Genomic DNA, 17776 nt, shown 5'->3' with positions numbered 1-17776 from the left:
CCCCCGTATAGCTTATTATCAGACTGTTGGGGGCAAGTGCTATTTAGCGAGCACATGTGAAGGTCGGTACGGCACGCGAGGGGGTGGGTGGCCAGAACCACGCTCGGCCGCAAATGTCTCCCGAGTGGCGATGCTTACAACATCGCACGAGAGTGATCATTTGAAACTTAGTCGACAGAGGGAAGATAGACACATCAACTGTTAGTCCACATCGAGAGGCAGACAATACATAGAAACGCAGCCTCGCCGAGCGGAGTACATCGAGCAGGGGTCGGCAACCTGTCAAAGAAGAAGAGCCATTGGTTTTATTTTTTATTTTACACGCTTTTATTTAACTCACTTTGTTGTCGTATCCTCAAAAAATATTGTAACTCAATTTTTACCCACTCCCCAATGTGCTATCGACTGCAAACTTGGTATACTTATGTCATACTGATGACAAGACTATATTCTATCATAAAAAATCTAAAATATATATTTTAAAACATCCTTTAACACGCTTTTTATAAACTCACTCTGTCTGTTGTTGTATCCTCAACTCTGTCTGTTGTCGTATCCTCAAATCTTGTAACTAAATTTTAAACCACTTCCCAATGTCGTATCGACTGCAAACTTGGTATACGTATGTCATACTGATGACAATACCATATTCTATCAAAAAAATCTATATATTTTTTTAAACATTATTTTTTATATGTTATGTTTCGGCTTGAGTCTAATTGTCCACGCTCAACTGACGTTGGCTCTAAATCACCACGGCCCCTAACGTTATGGCAAGCTGTGCGGCCACTTCCTGGAGTCGTGGAGTTCTGGCATTACGAGTACGGTACATTTCATTAAAGCGTGTTTAAAATAAACGTATTTTAAATATTTTTTTTGTCTTTGACCAAGATAGTTCGAGATCCCCATCACACGCAGAGCTAACTGGTACACAAACACAGCAGGTATAATACAGCAGATGACAACAACACACACTCTGACTTAAATAAATGAAATAGGTGATGGACTAAAACTGTGCCTCTTTAGTTTCCCCTCCCCCTGAGTTATTATTTGACAATAAAGTCTCACTGTTGGAGAGATGTTGTCACCAAGACGTTCCATAGTGACCCATTTCCTGGCATACTTAATCGATACATATTTTTTTACCTGACGTTTTCAGATTAAAGTTTATTTATTTTTTAAACAGCTGCCCTTAAGGGGGCAGCCAAAGCAACGCGTGCGGCTCCGGAGCCGCAGGTTGGCGACCCCTGAGTCAGAGAGATACCCCCATGGTGGCTGTGTAACGCTTACCGCACTGGACTTGTAACCCAGAAGTCGCCTGTTCGATCGGTTCGATCTCCCGGTGCGGCCATTGTCAGCGGATCTAACACGGATATTTTGAACCCCTGATTGCCCCACCCGGACCCAGGAATTGAACCTAGGTCCTCAGCGGTGCCGGCTCACTTGCTCTGACACTGACATTATAATCCCCTGGTTGACGCACCCGGACCCAGGAATTGAACCTAGGTCCCGAGTGGTGCTGGGTCAGTCGCTAACACACGGACTTTATAGCCCCTCATCTATCCGGCCACCTCTTACATATAAGCTCACCTTGACGCAGAGCACTGTCGATTCTTGCGTCTTCTGGCCGTCGTTAGTATTACTACCCTGTGTATCTCACCTGGTACCGAGCGACCAGGTGCGTTACCTCTCTGCTTTTTGTGTGTTTATATACCCGCACCTTGGCTCCCTGGAGTATGAGCTTATTTGAGCACTTACCCACCCACCCACCCCTCTCATCCACTCGTCTCTCCCGTCGAGACACCAACCTCACCCACCCCTATCAAACACCCCTGTCTCTCACCCACTCATCGACACCACCATTAGTGGATCTGTGTGTCACCCCCCCTCCCATCCACCTACCCTGTCAACCAGCTCACCAGCCCAGTCTCCCCCCTTCTCCTCCCCTATCACCACCACACAGTATCCACCTATCCCACCAATTACCTCCCACACACAATCATACTTCTACTCATGTATCTTTGCCACCGTGACAACCTCCACCACGACCACCGCCCCATACAAATTGCAAAGACCCCCCATATAGCCTCAACAGACTGTGGGGACAAGTGCTGTTAGCGAGCACCTATGAAGGCCGGCACGGCACACGAGGGAGTGGGTGGACAACACTACGCCCGGCCGTCTTTGTCTCCCCAGCGACGATGCTGACACCACGGCACCAGGTACTCATTTGAGGCTGCGTCGACCTAGAGGAAGCCCAGGACCGGTTCAGAGCATCCTCACTGGTGTTAGTCCTGAGCGGGAATCGAACTCTGTTAGCCGGGTCCGTAGTGCAGCCTGCTAACCGCTACACTACCAATCCCCCCATACACCCACCCACGCACCACCAACACTCCACCATTCCCGCTTTTCACTCACCCAGCAGGCTAATGGTTCATGCCGGTGTTAAACTTAACAGTTCACAAGTCTCCGAACGAGGGAAGCGAGAGAATGGGACCCAAGGGATTTCGAGAGAGAGATAATTGCTGTTAAGGGGGGCAAGAGGTTTGGAGGCGGGGGGTGGGGTGCGGGGGGTGAGCCTCGTGTGTTCGTGGTGCCGGTCCTTCTGTTGCTCTTCTGTATTAAGCGAGGGACGTGAGCAGCGCAAAGCACAGCAGGATGTATTTGAATATAATTTATTATATAGACATATTCATAATGATGTTTTAATGTGTATCTCAATACAATTGCATACGTATTATATAGCATATATTATATATAATTATCTGTTAAACAAATATAATGGAAATATATGTATTGACGACTATATTTACCCAAGGATGTCAGTGTGTAACGTGCGTGACGTCATTCCACGTCGATCAGCCCCCCTCATTAATAATCACGAGCAGGTGACGTCACTCGACATGGGGGTAGGGGGGGCGCCTCCTCCCCCCTCCTCAGCGTCAACTTAAAACCCTCACTACAAAGGCAGAACCCTCACGTCACGTGATCTCCGTAACGCTATTGAGACATCAAAGTAAAAGGACTTCATGATGAACAAGGGATTATAACCTTTAAATGAAACTAGCAGAAGTACCCGGCGTTGCCCGGGTTAAAAATATATTTCTTAATAACCTTACATATATACACACCCTCACCACTCACCCTCACCATTCACCCTCACCACTCTCCCTCACCACTCTCCCTCACCACTCATCCTCACCAATCACACCCTCACCAATCACCACTCACCACTCACCCTCAACACTCACCCTCACCACTCACCACTCACCCTCACCATTCACCCTCACCACTCTCCCTCACCACTCATCCTCACCAATCACACCCTCACCAGTCTCCCTCACCACTCTCCCTCACCACTCATCCTCACCAATCACACCCTCACCAATCACCACTCACCACTCACCCTCAACACTCACCCTCACCACTCACCACTCACCCTCACCATTCACCCTCACCACTCTCCCTCACCACTCTCCCTCACCACTCATCCTCACCAATCACACCCTCACCAATCACCACTCACCACTCACCCTCAACACTCACCCTCACCACTCACCCTCACCATTCACCCTCACCACTCTCCCTCACCACTCTCCCTCACCACTCATCCTCACCAATCACACCCTCACCAATCACCACTCACCACTCACCCTCAACACTCACCCTCACCACTCACCCTCACCATTCACCCTCACCACTCTCCCTCACCACTCTCCCTCACCACTCATCCTCACCAATCAAACCCTCACCAATCACCACTCACCACTCACCCTCAACACTCACCCTCACCACTCACCCTCACCACTCACCCTCACCACTCACCCTCACCACTCAACCTCCCCTCACCACTCACTAATCACCACTCACAATCGCCACTCACAACCGCCCTCACCATTATATTTTTGCCCCAGTCAACGCAGGATATTTCCCATTCGTAGCAGTTTATATCAACTCTATAACCAACTTATATTAAAGAGGAAGCGCGATCCTAAAGTAATTTACAACCTTCGATTAGTCCTTTGTGCGATTCAAAAGAATCGATTCCTGGCATGTTGGGGGTTTACAGTTTGAATGATAGAGTTTCATTTTCATTGGTATGTTATGTTTTAATGTTTTCAGGAGTTTTTAATTACATTTTTGCCCCGGTCAACGCCGGATATTTCCCGTTCGAAGCAGTTCATATCGACTTTAACCAACTTATAGTAAACGGGAATCGTCCGAATCTAAAGGAATCTACAACCTTCGATTCCTTTGCGCGATTCAGAGAATCGATTCTTGGCGCGTCGGGTTTAAAAGTAATTACACAGTTGTATTTTCATTGGTATGTAATGTTTGAAAGTTTTCAGAAGATGTTACATGTATTTTCCCCCCGGGCAACGCTGGGTATATCGAGTTTATACCACAAAGTCGTCGCTTGATACGGGTGGGGTGTCGAGGCCTAGTACCGTGCAGAGCCTCCGGCCTCGCCTAGATTGCCCACCCGGCTGAGGCTGGGTACCGGGGCCATTACCCCCCCCCCCCCCCCGCGCTACAATAATACTGTCCAATCGCTATAATTTTATTATCTACCGACCCTATAATAGTAATTGCACACATTGGGGTGGGGGGGGAGTGAAGAGGACGTGAAACTTTGATGAATTTACCTCAGAGTCGCGTGTTAATGCGTGCGCATATTTTTAACGGGAATTAAAAATGGCGTCCACCCCGCAGCGAATGCGTCACTACCCGTTGCCAGGTGCAACCGCCGTGGTCCGCGCCGGTCGTCCAATGAAAGTGCGTATGGTCCGGCGACACACAGACACACACACAGACAGACAGATTTGCGATTTTATATATATAGATAAGTCTGTGTCACCGCGGCCTTACAAATTGCACACGAATGGATGCAATGAATATCGCGTCGCAGCCTGCTTTTCACTTCGCTTGCAGGTTTCTAATTTAGGGGCCGTCCATAATTGAAATCACGCGATTTTGGATGTTTTTTGACCCCCACTCCCCCCCTCGTCACACGGCGTCACAAAAAGTCAGACCCCCCTCAAATATGACGTCACAAAACTCTGCCCCCCCCCCCCCAAATCAATTTTGAAAATAAAACATGCTTCAAATCACGTTAAACTATTGTCATTGTAGTGCGTATTTATTGTGGCGCTGCACTCTGATGTTGTAGAAGAAAACACGTATTAAAAAGGAGGCGTTGGAAATCTCAAATTTTGCATAAAATTCCCTTGAAAATATTTAACGTATAACTAAAACTGCAGATGTTCAGAATATTATAATGACATTTTCTTATAATTATTAAATATTCAAAGTAATTATCACTATAAAAATTTTACTTGAAACTTTGTAGTAGAACGAAGCAAATGGAGAGTACAATTATAGCAATCACATATTCATTCCACAGAATGAAAAGCCGTGGTAGAATCATTAGAATCAAAATGTTTAATAACAATGATTCAAAAAAATTACAAAATGTACGCTTCTCCATTCTCACATGGAGAATCAACATGCTCCTTCATGGAATAAATAAAAGGTGACCTTAGTAAATTTAAATAATCAAATAGTTAATAATGAAAATGTATCAAAATTAGTGTTGTTAAACAATTCTATTGAATTAATACTTATTTAAAGTTGTCACACATTGTCACAAATCTCTGACCCCCCTCCCCCCCCCTAAGTGCGTGACGTCATTTATGGACGGCCCCTTACTGCAATACACCCGTCCTTGGACGGGCAAAAGGCGAGTACATATATAACATGTATTTACATGTATGTTTAATACATTATATATAATAGGTATATATAATAGGCAACGTTTCGTGCAATGACCCTTCACAGCATAATAGAGGCCATATCTTGAATAATCATGTCAACTTGTAGCTCCGCACCGCAACCAGAGAGAGAGGACGACTCAGAGAGAAAGAGAGAGAGGGACGACTCAGAGGCGCCAGGAGGAGGAACCACGGACGAGCAGCGGGAAGGCGGCAGCAGCAGCACCCACGCAGTGAGGAGCCGGCGCTACCAACAATTACGCAAGCTCTGCGGTCCTCTGAGGTGTTACCGGTCAATTAATGAGGGTTTCAACAACCTCATGTTTAAAGAGGTATTTAATCCAGCGAGCCACCGTCTTAGTTCAACGTGCTGCTATAATTACCGCGGTGAGAACCAGGAGACCAGGACAGAGTCTTCTTGGCAAGAGGAATTCATGACTGGAGGGACGTTCATCAACTGCAGAACCTCCACACGTCTCCTCCTCGTCCTCCTTCCCCTCCTCTTCCTCCTTTCTCCTCTATTTGCTCCATGGACACTGCTGTGCCTCTTGTCACGAGGATCGTGATGCTAGTCCGACGGCCGATGAGGAATTACCATTTGCATCGAGCTGGTATTTAAATCGCCCCAGCGTCTCTCAGCGCCGTACAGCACAACTCAATCACTACGATGCCCAGTTGTGATTGTTATCTTTTGTTGAGCCAAGGGGACCGACGCTCTGATGACAGCTCTCCCTGTGCGGCACGACGAGTATTCCATATATGGGCACCGCGGTGGCTAGGAGATGTTAACTGCCTCGCCTGGTATGCAGGAGGTCGTGGGTTCGATCCCGACCCTGACGCCTGCTGTATACTTGGAGTTTGCATGTTCTCCCCGTGATCGCGTGGATTTTTCTCTGGTTTTTCCCTGCACATTTTGAATCAACATGCGTTTAGAGTGCTGTGTTTGGATGCGCTAAATCTCCACATTGATACTCCACTTCGTTGGGCTATCATTTGTAGCCAAGTCATTTCTAAAAAAGAGCTGTATAGCTCAGTGGGGCTTAGCTGGTAAAATATATAATAGTTTATAGTTTCAATGTTTAATTGGTAATTACCATCAAGTGATTTGTACTACTGTGACGACCGGCACGTATGAGCTGTTCTTTGTATCGTATGAAGATCACGGTATTCTTAACGTCCCCTGCTGTGGTGCGGTTCAGACGGCGGTGGGTATTTGTGGTTAATAGAGCCGCGGTATTAACCAGGGACGCCGCGGCGCTGGAACCGCAACTTCTGCAAACGCTGGTTCACGTCATGGCCTCTTGCAGCTCTTTCTCTCCAAGCCTTGCCGTGGGGTGATCCCCGTCTCGAGATCCTTAGGCGGAGCCCCTGGGTCGCCCTTGCACCAACGTTTGCGCTTCTGGCGGCTGTCTGGAACGTCCTTCCTTCCGATATTAGGAAACCACTCAGAGCTATGCACTTAGAAATCTAGTTGGAAAATGACTTCTTTAGAAATTTCTTACGTGTTTAGTTTGTTGTCCTTCCCACGCACCTCCGATGAGCACGGTTGGCTACGCACGGTGCGAAAAAAGTTCAACGAACGGTACATATATCGTAAATCTTCCTTAATAAAATAGTATGCAGCAAAATATTCCTTCCAGATACAGCAGCCACATTCGCAAATGTGATTTGTAGCTAAAAACCTTACCCGTGTATCATCGATAGTTACATTTTCATGTGTAATGTAATCGAAGGACTCTGTGTTGCTGTTGTCTTGCTGTCGTTTGGGACTGTTGTTGTTTTTCTGCCTTGCACAAAACTTAAATTTGATGTTGATCAAATCTGCAGGGATGTATGTACTTGTGACATTGGTTCTTCAGTACTTTGTATTTATTCACCCATTTATTTTAATCCCTTGCTTATTTTTTTTTCTCTACCTTGCTCTGATGCCGTTGTTTGTATTGTTCGTTGATGTAGCTCGCCGACCCGCCCGACCCTGCTGGACATGTGTCAAAAAGAGCTTCATAGCTCATCGAATTCCTCCTCCTCCAGTGTAAATAAACATTCTCATTCTGATTCATGCGTCTCAGTGCTTGCTTTATTTCATCTCCTGGTTAAAGATAAATTATACAAACAAGTGCAGGATGTAAGACTGATCCTGGCGGAATATATATATATATATATTTATATATTCCACGCACAATCCCATGGCTTAATGCGAATCTCACAGGAAATGCACTGCACTATTTGCGTGACCCATTCTCAAGAGACGTTCTTAGGCTACTCGTAGGGAGGCCCTGCTTTACCGTATTCTCCCTATTATAAGACGCTGGGGGGTCCCCCCCCCACAACTGTTACACTATTGTAAAGCAAACATTGTGGTTGCGTAGTAGCCATGCGTATTTGTGCGCGTGTAAACAGATTTCTAGAACTTTATTCGATGGCGGGGCACACGTTTCGGGTGCGTTTTACTTCCCCCAGCTTCTTATAATCCAGAGAATACGATAGATGCTAGGCAATGTGGCGAAGTAACCATTCGCAACCCTCACCCACCCCATTCGGGATTCGATAATAAACGAAAACTACACACTATTTTTGTATTTTACCAGGTAAGGCCCACTGAGGTGTATAGCTCTTTTTCAGAAGCGACCTGGCTATCACAATAGTTCAACCAAGTAGCTTATCATGTGTAAATGTATTGGAAAATACTCGAAACGCATGTTTCTAAATGTGGAAGGAAAAACCGGAGGACCCGGAAAAAAATCCACGCGACCACGGGGAGAGAGACATGCAAACTCCAAATATACAGCAGGCGTCAGGTCGGGATCGAACCCATGCGCTCTCACATACCAGGCGAGGTAGCTAACGTCTGGCCACCGTGAGATGTATTTTATATAACAATGTGTAGTGTGAATATAGCAGCATCTAGTGTCTGAGGAGGGTTAACCTAAAACCACATACGACGTATGAATCGATAACGATTACCAACTACATCATGAGGCCTCCTTTGCCTGCTAGTATTGTGGTTAATGTAAACATGATTCCTTGCAAAAGGTGTCAGTTTTGTTGTCAGAAAAAAATGGGAAAACCCCTATTAGTAGATTATCAACTAATTCTTATCGTCTAATTTCAGAATAGATCTTAATTGATGGGTATATACTGTGTTTAATTTCCGGATAATAAGACGCTCTAGAAAGTAACACGCATTAGAAAGCTGTGCCCGGTATCTGTATAGTTATACTGTATATATCTGGTCACACACACGCCACATTCACACATAACACAGACCGGATTTTAAGACACAACCCCAAATAGTTTCTTTAAATTACAGGTGGGTAAAAAAGTGCGTCTTATAATCTGGAGAATGCGGTAAATTAATGCTTGTACCTCCTCCTGGGCTTGTGAATAGATTAGTCGTCGATAATGATCGTTCCTTTGCGCATAAGTATCGATTGTTTAAGATCTCACGATGATCAGCCGATCTGACATTTGGGATAATGTGGTGATTGAGACGAAACAAAGAGAGACAAACTAAGCATCGATGCTTGCATCGATGCCATGCGTAGGAATCGTGATGAATAATCGAATAGCGGTGTTCCCTTAATAAAAATGAAAATCTATAACAGGTGATGTTTCGAACAATGGCCCTTGATAACACATTCATATATGTGTTATGCTATGAAGTAGGGCCATTGCACGAAACGTCGCATATTATATATAATATAGTGTATTTTCAGGCCACACGCGGTGTTTATGTTATTGACACTGAGCGTAGTGCGTTGTTGTTATTAGTTGTGCACCATTGCCAACGCAGCACTCACCCCTTAAATCAGGGGTGTCGAGCTCAATTCCATCTTCGCCCGCATCGTCATTATATGTGCCCTCAAAGGGCCGGTTGTATCTGTAAGACTATCTACTCTTTATCATATTAAATAATCGCCTCTGCATTCGATTACTACTGGTTTTAGTAATAACTAACTCTGAAAGAATAAGTCTAGGAAAAATAATGGCAAGCAGATATTCATTTTTTTTCATTTCAGTTTTCAGCAGGGGCGGTTTCTTCATTAGGGCGATTGGGCGACGCACCACCAATGTCATTCAACCACAGAGTCACGCTAGCCGTCACTGTCAGCCTCTGGATATAGTCCAATCAGCGTCATGTCACGTTCTGTGGAGTACCGCCTCTTTTTGGGCGATTTCACTACGGCTGAGAATCGCCCCGAGTGGCCCCATAGACTTATATTCAAAGATGTTTTTTTTCGAACGGGGGCGCTGCAATGCATTCTCTATGGCTTCCGGGAGGGCATGCACTAACGTGCTTACGTCATCATACGTGCTAACGTCATCATACGTAAGCACGTTTCATCCAACAAAATAATTTATCGCCACCTAGTGGAATCTTTAATAAAATAAACTTGAGTGGTTTGTTTTAATAGTGAGTATATAAACAAACAAGATGTATTGTAAGAGTCACTTTATTTTTCATTAATATTAAAGAAGTGAAGTTTCCTTTACATGCTTAAGCTGTTAATTTATTCATTGCATGGGTGGACCTTATCAATCATCCAGACATTTGCCCCCCCTGAGAGATTTTGCAGGAGCCGCCACTGGTTTTCAGTGTCATTTATTAGGTATAACCCTGTGAGCATCACAGTGTTATACTTTGCCAATGCATTCCCAGACTTATCAATCTGACCCTCAGACTTGCCAATGCATTCCCAGACTTATCAATCTGACCCTCAGACTTGCCAATGCATTCCCAGACTTATCAATCTGACTCTCAGATTTGCCAATGCATTCCCAGACTTGCCAATCTGACCCTCAGACTTGCCAATCTGACCCTCAGACTTACCAATGCATCCCAGGACTGCCAAGGCTAACAGCACATTTTTTTAATGACTGTTTTTATTGGTTTAATATGCAGCAGCACTTACTTTTTCGATGCTTTATTTGTACTTCATCCACCATCTCCTGATGTATTCTCCTAGTCAGGGCAGGACAGGGCTCCTCTTAGACTCTATATTTCGTGCAGCCATGCTCCCCGCGTCACCGCGCATGTCACGGGACCTGAGCCCCGGGAGGTCATGTCACGTGACGTGACCAGAGGTGTACGAGACACCACTGGGTCCCTCTAAACTACCAAGCAACCACGTGAAACCACCACATGCCATTCATCCACAGCACCAGTAGCAACCATGGTAGTTATGCCACTGTATGTGTGTATTAGTGAGCGTGTATTAGTGGGTGTGTTAGTGCATGTTATGTGAGTGTTCACAAGTATTATGTGAGTGTGTATTAGTGTGAGTTTGTGTGTTAGTGACTGATATACACAGTCACTCAGAGATATACACAATATTGACAGACAATGCAGCTCCTTAAACATACCAGTTTTTTTGGTAGCAGATAAATCCAAACGTTTTCTGTTTGAATATGGTTAAGGCACGATCCACACAAATCAGGAAAAGTTTCATCTGTGTCCCGCAACGGTTTCTCTGCGAGGGCCACATAAAATGGCCTGAAGGGCCGGATTCGGCCCGCGGGCCTTGTGTTTGACACATGTGCCTTAAATCATTTGTTTAAATCCAAAAGCTTCTTTGCTCAGAGATAATTTATTCCCTGAATACGTACATTGATCGCCACCAGAGGGCGCTCTAGGACCATCTCGCGAAAGAAACCGCCGCACCCCATTGTCGCCAAAAGGGCCACAAAATCATGGGGAATCCTTTTCTGGCTCAACTTGATTTGGCTGGACCAGGTGTGAGGGCTCACGACACCATGATGATTCGTTTTTACATGAGTGGTATCAGTCTACTGCCAGTAAGTAGTGATTATTTATTCGGCTGCTGCTGTTTGCGTGAGATCCCATTTTTCTGTGCAATTTTCGCAAATGTTTGACCGTGACATCGGCACATGATGGCCCTTCTCTTGCAAATGTCGCCACGGGATCTGCAGCGTCCACTGGGAGTAGAGCAGTCGGTGCGTAGTATCATCGTGGTTAATACACAACCCAGTATTCATTGGGACGGCCGCTTGGATTCGAACCGAGCATCTGTGGAAACAAGCGGCGAACGCGCCACCGTTCGACAAGGTCACCGCCAAAATCCACTGTTGGATGAAAACCTCCCCATGCCGTGTATTATATAGGGGTATCTTTGACATACTTGGACCGTGCAAGAACCGGCTCAAATATCACTGTGAAAATCGGTGGCTATACTTTTGCTGATGAGTCCCAATTCCTGACGAAACCAGTCCATCACTGCATCGCTTTTGCTGCCGTCAGTCAGTCGGTGTCACATTCTGCTCAAATTTATTTTGATGGTGACCTAAATCAAAAAGGGACCGCACTGCAGTTTTTCAGGAACCGCTGATAGTGTTTGCATAATATACAAATAACCGTGTTCTTTGTGTACTCGTGTATACATCTCCAGCCTGCGCTATCATTCTGTTGTGATGCGGTTGTATCACCCTTTGCAGATGTGTTGAATGTAAGCTAACGGAATAGTCTTCTTGGTTCTTTCGGTAAAGTCACGTAGAAGGGAAGTAATAAAATAATAAAAATAAAACATAATAAAATAAAATAATTCTCACGACGTTTCGGCCACAACGCAAGCAGCCGTCTTCAGGTGAAGAATGAGACACTGCCAAGCTAGGAGCTTATATATATAAGCTGGGTTGGAGGTGGAAGAAGAGCGCCTTAACAAAAAGAATGTGCATATCAAGAGGAATTTAGCATATTCATGGGAAATACGTAAGAGGTGGGCGGGGGGGGTTTCAAAGTCATATTATGCCCATGCATTATGCAGGATCAGCAGCACCGAAGGGAGGGTGCAGGGGGTAGCATTAACAAAGGAAAGGAATGTTAATAGTATGTAGCTGCAGTTACTAAACAACCATGTAGAAAACTAAAGTATAAACTGAATAAAAAAAAATAAAGTATAAACTGCATAGCATCATCAGTATACTTACTATACTCTACAATAAGCTGAGTTGCTAACAGTAAGTAATACATTACAATTCTACGTCGTAAAAATTATATAATATGCTTCCATCTAAACTTTATTTTCTTACATCACACGAGTATACACCGTACTAAATACTGCCATAGACAAACCCAACATTAAATTACATACTGTATTGCTATAAACCCCAATGTAACTGCTACCAGTTACTACCAGTTACATTGGGGAAACCAAACGACATGTCTCGGACCGCATCCGTGAACATAAAGCAGACCTGAAACACGGTAGGACAAACACCTCAGCCGTGGCAGATCACTGTTACAACTCAGTGGGCTCACATGACATTGACTTCTCCAAGACAGAGGTTCTCTGCAAGCCATCTGGCTATCATGAGAGATTCGTTCATGAGGCGATCCACATATACAAACACAGAGACAATTTCAACCGAGAAGATGGATTCTGGCTTAGCAATCATTGAAAGGACATAATAAACCATTTCGGATCTTAACTGATTGTGTTCACGTTTACGGTGACTTTCAGACCGCGTTCCACTCACTGGCATTGTATTCTCCGCAGGGAATGGATTCTTTGCTCCGCTGCAAGTTTCACACCACGACTCACCCATTGACACGACGGTCAATGGTACAGTGTATAATAACAAATAGTATAACATTTATATGCTTAATACAATGTACAAAGTAATATATAGTATCGTACTTGTATAGCAGTGTGATACACATTAGGGTGGGTAGCATAATACATAGTGTTATATTAAAATGTATAAGGTTTATAGCAATACAGTATATAATTTAATGTTGGGTTTGTCTATGGCAGTATATAGTACGGGGTATACTCGTGTGATGTAAGAGAATAAAGTTTAGATGGAAGCATATTATATAATTTTTACGACGTAGAATTGTAATGTATTACTTACTGTTAGTAACTCAGCTTATTGTAGAGTATAGTAAGTATACTGATGATGCTATGCAGTTTATACTTTAGTTTTTTATGTAGTTTATACTTTAGTTTTCTACGTGGTTGTTTAGTAACTGCAGCTACATACTATTAACATTCCTTTCCTTTGTTAATGCTACCCCCTGCACCCTCCCTTTGGTGCTGCTGATCCTGCATAATTCATGGGCATAATATGACTTTGAAACCCCCCCCCGCCCACCTCCTACGCATTTCCCATGAATATGCTAAATTCCTCTTGATATGCACATTCTTTTTGTTAAGGCGCTCTTCTTCCACCTCCAACCCAGCTTATATATAAGCTCCTAGCTTGGCAGTGTCTCTTTCTTCACCTGCAGACGGCTGCTTGCGTTGTGGCCGAAACGTCGTGAGAATTATTTTATTGTTTTATTTTTATTATTTTATTACTTCCCTTCTACGTGACTTTACCGAAAGAACCAAGAAGATGAATCCCTGCAGTCACGAAAGCTTTAAATCGAAATCTAACGGAATAGGTTACGCTACAAAACTCACTACTAACGCAAACAAACAAAACATACAGCCACCCTAACACACAAACACTAGACTCACCGAATTGATTAATCCGCGATGAAAAAGAACATCAAGTACAGCCCTTACCAAAACACGTATCGTGCAACGTCACAGATCCGACTCGCTGCGGAATGATGTATTGGCGGATGTGTGATCCGGTCAGATATGTGAACAACTACGTTAAACCAAGTCCTTGCTTGTCGACAACTCAGATTTAGAATATGTATTTACACTGGAGGAATCCGATGAGATGCAAAGCTCTTTTTCGCAGTGGGGGCGGGAAGAACGTTACAACAACAAACTTAAAAAAACACGATAGGAGTGCAAAGTATAGGAATGGTAAAAAAATAACTTAAAATACATGCAAATAAAACTGTACACCTTTTTTTATTACCAGCTGAAGCCCCTTGAGCTATTAGCTTCTTTTTTCAGAAACGACCTGGCCACAAATAACAGCTCAACGAAGTGGCTTTTCAAGTGGGAATTTCTAGCAGAAAAATGGTCTAAAAAATGTAATAACTAATCAAGTGCCTGTATACGCGAGCAGATCTCTTCGCTCCATCTCCGCTGCGCTGGACGTCCCCGCCTTAAGCTGCCGCTCTGCGGTTAGTGTCGACCCACCGGCATTCGGCATCACCACCACCACCCCTTTTGGCCACGACAACTCCTGTTCAAGCACCATTTCGTAAAATCCTGCATGGCCCACCTTCTGCACCACCCGACCGACCCGACTTGACTCATTTCACAGGGTCATTGAAGCTGAACAGATCCGTCCCTCTGTAGCTGCCACGCAGGATCTTGCCGCTCACGATCAGATAGAACGCGTTGCGGAACGAGCGATTGAACGCCGCGAAGAGGATGGGGTTCATGGTGGAGTTGATGTAGGTGAACCAGTTGGCCACTTCCCACACCAGTGGGTCGGACGCGTAGCCGAGCAGCGGCTCGGAAGCGGCGACGACGAAGAAGGGGACCCAGAAGACGACGAACGCGCCCATGATGATGCCCAGCGTCTTGGTGGCGCTGTGCTCTCTCTTCATGGCGCTCCACCGGCTGCGCACCGCCGCGTCGGCTGATCGCGTCTGGAGCATCGCGATGCTGATCTTTCTCGCCTGGGCCCGAGCCATCGCGTACACCTTGGCGTACGCAGCTAGCATGAGCAGCATCGGGGTGACGTAGGCGCACAGCGTGTTGGTCAGCGCGAACTGCACGTTCATGAAGACGGGGCAGTTGTCGGGGCACGTGGTCCGTTTCACGGAGTCCTCGATGCCCGTGATGTTCCACTCGAGGAGGTAGGTGAGGCCGTACGCCACGATTCCGCTCCAGCACAGCACGAGCATCGCGGCGAGGGTGGCGCTGGTAACCCGCCGCGAGTAGCGCAGGGGGTCGCAGATGGCCACGTAGCGCTCGAGGGATATGCACATGAGGTTGAGGATCGACGAGGTGCAGAGTGTGTAGTCGAACCACGTGTGCACCTTGCAGAACGTCCTGCCATAGAACCAGCAGCCGTAGGCGGTGCGGGTGGACGCGAAGGGCATCACGAGCAGGCCCACGAGGAGGTCGGCCAGGGCCAGCGAGAGGGCGAGCACGTTGGTGCGCGTCTGCAGCTGCCTGAAGTAGAGGATGGAGGAGATGGTGAGCATGTTGCCGGTGATGGTCATGGCCACGGCTATGGTGAAGGTGCCCATGAGCAAGGCGCGCTCCACGTGGGTCATTGGCGACGGGGTGCAGTTGAAGGTCGCGAAGGTCACGACGCACAACACGGACGGGAAGCTCTCGTTATGCAGAGACATGGTTCCGTGTGTACACGACGATCGCCCGGACTCTGTCGCCGCGCTTGTCGCTGGCTTCACTTCCTTGTCTCCCCACACCCCGGCGGAAGGTTTCTTCAGGGGTAATGTTTGATGGAAGGATCGTTGGAAGGTGCGGTAGAGGGTCCAGTGAGTTTGCAGGGGTTGGATATTTGACTTTACACGCCCTGCGGATGATTATCTGCCGCACAGAAACAGAAACGCATTTTTTAAAAGGCACCACCGAGTAGGTTTTAACGGCTCTCTCTGGTGTGTTTTTCGGGTTGTTTTTGCGTGCCATTTCGCGTGATGCCCGACCTTTCGCAGCGCGTGCCGGGAGCTTTTTTTCTTCCAGATACTGAACTGAAACCTCGGACACCCGAGCCCTAACAGCTCGCGGTAACAACACCAACAATTCACGGGAGAGAGCTGTAACGGCACAACCACTGAATGTCAACATTTAGTTGCTGCGCCGCAGCGATACGGTATGGTGAAGGATAAGCAGCAGACTGTGTGGTGAGGATGGGGAAGAGTGGCAGTGTGTGTGTGGTGAGTTTTATCAAGGTGTGTGGTGAGGAGTGTCAGGGGGTGTTGGTGAGAGCTGGTAGGGTTATGTAATTGGTCTCCTATTCCACGCTTATCAGATGTCTGGCTGTACCAACACTTTACCACACTATACACGACCTATACCGATCGGCTGGAGGGGCAGAGGTTTAAGAAACTTGCCCGCTGTTTCAACTGGCGGCCCCTGGATTGCAGGTCCAGAACGCTGCTGACCACTTCACCACGAGAGCTGACATCGTTTCTCAGTTCAAAAGGTCAACATGTCATCATGTCTGTATGTGAGGCAAACCGGTAACCGGGGTTTAAGCAGGAATTTTGTTGTCATTAAGTTGTTGGTAGTGCCAGAACAAAAAATGACACAACTCGATTTGAAAATAGCGCAGCGGTCAGTCGCGTACGCTATCGAGTGTGCAGGCAGTGCAACTGCGCGGGGAACCACGCAATGCCTCTGCTGTCGACGTGACGAGCCAGACTTCAGAGAGCACATTACAACAGCCGCTTGTGTCAGGCTTGGTGCACTTTGAGGTCACGTGAAGTGTCGAAGGCTCCTTGCTGACAAGAAGGTCACGGGACAGACCCAGGTTCCACGGGTTGTATATATGTACGTATATATGTGGAACTTATTTTGCACCGTACATAACCAACCATGCTAATCGGAGGTACGAGTTGACTGCTATGCCAGGCTAGGTGCAGGAAGTCATGGAATAGACCCAGGTGCTGTGGGTTGACTGTTGTGCCAGGCTAGGTGCAGGAAGTCACGGAATAGAGCCAGGTGCTGTGGGTTGACCGACTAAAATGACTGGAAAATTGGCCGTAGATGCACAGGCATCGGAATCAAAAGGGAGCTAGAGAGAGAAGATGTGAGAGAGAGGGAAGAGATGTGGACGGGACTGGACCGTGGAGGGAGCGAATCGTTTGCATTGGTTTATCTCTGAACGTAACCGAACGTCCTGTTTCACGTCTAGGATCGTCGAACGTATAGGTGCGGATGATGCTCATCACCCTGAAGTCCGTGGTGGAAATTGCACATTCCTATTCCGAGGGACCGGGCATCCAAATAAAAAAAAAACATTGTCGACTCATAATGGTAATATATATTAAAGGTTAAATAAAATAAATAATGGTAATAATTCTAAGTAATTTGTCAATCCACTGCTGGGTGAATGTCCCGTGTTGGTCATGGTGTTTGTAGTGATACACATATAGACTCCGC

The 17776-nt window shown here is 46.2% G+C and overlaps 1 pseudogene; it reads right to left on the bottom strand.

The window, feature by feature from the left end:
• Positions 1-14949: 14949 nt before the first annotated feature.
• Positions 14950-16002, bottom strand: LOC144942487 (trace amine-associated receptor 365 pseudogene; annotated as a pseudogene).
• Positions 16003-17776: the final 1774 nt, after the last annotated feature.

This window comes from Lampetra fluviatilis, chromosome 27 (genome assembly GCF_964198595.1).
Source record: "Lampetra fluviatilis chromosome 27, kcLamFluv1.1, whole genome shotgun sequence".
NCBI classification, from domain to species: Eukaryota; Metazoa; Chordata; class Hyperoartia; order Petromyzontiformes; family Petromyzontidae; genus Lampetra; species Lampetra fluviatilis.
This window is presented reverse-complemented; position numbering and strand designations above follow the sequence as displayed.